The sequence below is a fragment of the Babylonia areolata genome, chromosome 3 (genome assembly GCF_041734735.1).
Source record: "Babylonia areolata isolate BAREFJ2019XMU chromosome 3, ASM4173473v1, whole genome shotgun sequence".
NCBI lineage: Eukaryota > Metazoa > Mollusca > Gastropoda > Neogastropoda > Buccinidae > Babylonia > Babylonia areolata.
The window spans coordinates 33,201,263-33,206,133 of NC_134878.1; positions in this window are offsets into that span (position 1 = coordinate 33,201,263).

Genomic DNA, 4,871 nt, shown 5'->3' on the forward strand with positions numbered 1-4,871 from the left:
CTGAAAACCAACCAACTGTTAAAAAATAATATTTCTGACAAATCAGGATAGCTGTGAACATTACTCTTTTACAAAATCATAGAAACAAGATAACCTAGTTAGTAAATCACAAATGGCATGTACTTACATTCTGAGAAAAAGCATTTTACATTCATTTCTAAACCATTAGACCAAGCGTGTCTGATGATAAAATATTTCATGTTTTGGTGTTCGATTACCAGCACATTGCACATTCGAGATGACAATCACCTATGTCTTCATAGAAATAAAACAATCAAGGACAATAAAGAGGTACGCTTTCAGATCATGACTGAGAAAGTCAAGAGACAGTCCAAAAGGCCTAAAGCTTACAACTACACAAGCGGATTTGCTAAGATATATGGTAAAAGCGAGCAACAATATGGTTTAATTTTCCCCAAACTTCCAGATGTCAGTGAGTTGACTCAAAGCCGAAGATCGTATAAGCAGAAATCTGTCTCCACCATCATCCATCTCACCCTCTATCTCGTGAGAATCACTCTACAGTGTAAAAAAGAGTTTCGTCAGGCGAAAACTTTAAAGCACCACACATGACCTTTATCTTGCAAGCTGCGCTCTGACCTCAATTTTCTTTCTTGTGGGGACAGTGAAAAAAGCCTACTACGTGTTAAACTGTTATTATATTCCCGAAAGAAGCGCTCCAAAAGCACTCTTTGCAAATCTGTCTCCCCCTCTGCGAATGGGGGGGCCGGGGGGAAGGGGGGGGGGTTAAGTAAAACTGTCTAGATAGTCTATCACTCACCGGCATACACAAATCTATAAGCTGCTCCAGAGCAACTGGCGAAACCTTCTGATTAGGACAATCCAGAATCTGCTTTCACCTGCTCTACCAAATTGAATCCAAGATTCCACTAAAAACAAAGCTCTATATACTAATAAGCTACTTTATGATATGAAGTATTAATAAAAATATTTTTTTTAAAAACACCTCAGAACGAGAGTCCACACGTACACACCATTTCAGCCAGACCTGTCCAGTCAGTCCTTTCACAAGGATGGTCCCAAAACGTGGTCTTCACCATTGCGTCACTTATGTAAACGAAGCCCTATGTAAGCGTAAGATTTCTACTGCAAAAGGAAAGGTTAGGATAATGCGTTCATTCCTCTTGTGGAAATCATCTGCAAGCCCCCTCCGCACTGACACATCCTTTGCACTGATGGTAAAGGGAAAGTCCAAAGGTGACTGAGTCATCTACCAGCTGGCTGAGTGTCTTCAACAAAGACGGACACGTTAGAAAAGTCAGATGCACATACGTGGAAGTCTGAAAGAGAATGAAAGCAGACAAACTGTACAAGGGCAGCAGGTCTGGAAACAGCAGCGGCACTGGTGGGTCAAAAGAAGATTTAGGGGGAACAGAGGGGGTAAGGGGGAGGGGGTGGGAGAGAAGGAGGGGGTTGTGAGTAATGGGAAGCGATGGGGAGGGTAGAAGGGGGGGGGGGGATAAAGGGAGAACAGGCACGTTTTCCCCATCACCGCCTGCTGATCTTCTTACATCGGCTGCCCCCCCCCCCCCCCCCCTTTTTTTTTTTCAATTTCACCACAGCTCTTGCCCTTGGGCCAACAGGATCTGGACCCGGTCATCTCTCTCTCTGTCTCTGTGTCTCGCTCTGTGCCTCTGTCTCTGTCTGTCTGTCTCTCTCTCTCTCACACACACACGTGTACACACACACACACACACACACACACACACACACACACGTGTACACACACATACATACACACACACACACACACATCCATGTATGTTTAATTTTGCGTTACTAATGGCTGCAGAAAACAACAGTGATGAATGTTGCTAACTTTGTTCACAAACTCTAGACAACAAGCAGAATAAAAAAAAAAATGATTCTTTCTTCATACGCATTGTTTACTCCACTTGTAAAGGGTCCTATACAATTAAACCATTTCTCTCTCTCTGTCTCTGTCTCCGTCTCTCTCTCTGTGCCTAAACTGATGTGATAATTTTTACTGTAACAACAGAAGCTGTAAGTTCTATCACATATACAGCGCCGTTTCGAAAATAGGATATCAAACACAGAAGGGCTCAAGCCAATAGGTTCCATCCTCACATCACTTTTATTTCTTTACATACAAGTCACCGAGAAGACCGGACGAATCTCTGTAAATTAAAAGTGACAAACCAAACCAAATTTTCCACCACAACCTCCACCACCACGACCACCACCACCACCAATAACAACGACAAGCAAAAAAAGAAAAGAAAAAGCAAGGGAAAAAGGGCAAAAAACCCCAAACAAACCAAAACAACAAAAGACCTAATTCCTAGCTCTGGCAAGATCAAAAGAGTTCATCAGATGTCAGCAAAATGGCGATGGGGCTTCCTGTCAAAGAACGCGTGCAAAGTCAGCAAAGAACTCCCGGACTCTTCATCTTCACCCTTCTTCCATGATGCCAGGAACTCACTTCACGCGGTATATGGGTGCCTGCATACTGGAGGCGGGGCAGACCAAAGGTTCCCGAGAGGATGGGGTACCCTATCAGGATCAGCTGCCAGCTTTGCAGTCAGCTCTGATGAATGGGACCGATCTGATGCCACAAAGGCTGCAACTCTTGGATGATGTATGAGTCAGAAAATGACCATCCCATCCCCTTCCTGACCCGTCTATAAAAAAAAAGAGAACAAAAAGTGTAAAATGTAAGACAAAAGAAAAAAAAAAAGATGAGAGAGAGTGTGGGGGATAAGAGAGAGAGAGAGAGAGAGAGAGAGAGAGAGAGAGAGAGCAGACACAGAAAGACAGACATACAGACAGAGAGCAGACACAGAAAGACAGACATACAGACAGAGAGCAGACACAGAAAGACAGACATACAGACAGAGACGGAGACAGAGACTGAATCAGGGAGACAGAAAGAATAAGAACGAATGCCTGGCAAGGCCATGCAAACGAATGCAACATAATAATAATAATGATAATGATAATGTTCTGTTTATTTTTAGGATGACAGCGGGGAGGGAAGGGGGAGAGGGTGAGGATGAAGGAAAGACAGAGTAGGGGAGAGAGACAGGGGGGATGGAAGGTAAGACAGAGTAGGGGAGAGAGACAGGGGGGATGGAAGGTAAGACAGAGTAGGGGAGAGACAGACAGGGGGGATGGAAGGTAAGAGAGAGTAGGGGAGAGAGACAGGGGGGATGGAAGGTAAGACAGAGTAGGGGAGAGAGAGACAGGGGGGATGGAAGGTAAGACAGAGTAGGGGAGAGAGACAGGGTGGTGGTGGAAGGTAAGACAGAGTAGGGGAGAGAGAGACAGGGGGGATGGAAGGTAAGACAGAGTAGGGGAGAGAGACAGGGGGGATGGAAGGTAAGACAGAGTAGGGGAGAGAGACAGGGGGGATGGAAGGTAAGACAGAGTAGGGGAGAGAGACAGGGGGGATGGAAGGTAAGACAGAGTAGGGGAGAGAGACAGGGGGGATGGAAGGTAAGACAGAGTAGGGGAGAGAGACAGGGAGGATGGAAGGTAAGACAGAGTAGGGGAGAGAGACAGGGGGGATGGAAGGTAAGACAGAGTAGGGGAGAGAGACAGGGGGGATGGAAGGTAAGACAGAGTAGGGGAGAGAGAGACAGGGGGGATGGAAGGTAAGACAGAGTAGGGGAGAGAGACAGGGTGGTGGTGGAAGGTAAGACAGAGTAGGGGAGAGAGACAGGGGGATGGAAGGTAAGACAGAGTAGGGGAGAGAGACAGGGTGGTGGTGGAAGGTAAGACAGAGTAGGGGAGAGAGACAGGGGGGATGGAAGGTAAGACAGAGTAGGGGAGAGAGACAGGGGAGATGGAAGGTAAGACAGAGTGGGGGGGAGAGAGAGAGAGAGTACGGGACAGAGACAGTTGATGATGGAATGAAAGAAAGAGAGGGGGGAATGATAGAGAGAAGTGACGGGAGAAGGAGAAAGGGAGGTAGAGTTGGGAAGAAATGCTGAAAGGAAAACCTCGCGAAGAAGGAGGATACAAGCTGGAAAGGTCAGTTCTACGACCCGGCAACTTCTGGTGGCATGCACCTGAGAGAGAGACAAGACAAGACAAGACAAGACAAAATTCTTTATTTTCGAGGATAACAGATAAGCACAGGTGCGCTTTGTTTTCGTCCAGTCCCCGCCCTGAAACAGGGTCTACACTTCAGAATACTACATTATATATGTCATTGCATGCACTACACAATGCTGCTTTAAAGTCATAGCATGCGAACACAATACTACTAAGCATGGTAATAATAAGACACACACACACACACACACACACACACACACACACACACACACACACACACACACACACACACACACACAGGCACAGGCACACACAAGCACAAGCATGGTATTAATAAACGACACAGGGAGAAGAACATAGAGAACACACACATACACACATACACACACACACACACTCTCTCTCTCTCTCTCTCTCTCTCTCTCTCTCTCTCTCTCTCTCTCTATATATATATATATATATATACACACACACACAAAGAGAAAGAGACAGAGACAGAGGCAGAAAGAGAGAGTGACAGAGAGAAAGAGAGCGCAGAGACATGGCACACGTGTTCGAGCGCGCGCGCAAACACACACACACACGCGCGCGCGCGCGCTGGACTAGCAAAATTATCAGTAACAACTGGCAGAAGATACAGAAACACTTTCGACAGGTTGTTCTCTGTCTGTCTGTCTGTCTGTCTGTCTCTCTCTCTATATATATGTATGCACACATATACATCAACCTAACATCAATTTCCTTTGACGTGGTTTTTTTTCATTATGTTATTGCTGTGATGTGGTTCTGTATAAATGTACACATCCCTTCAAGACAAGCAAATAATAAAT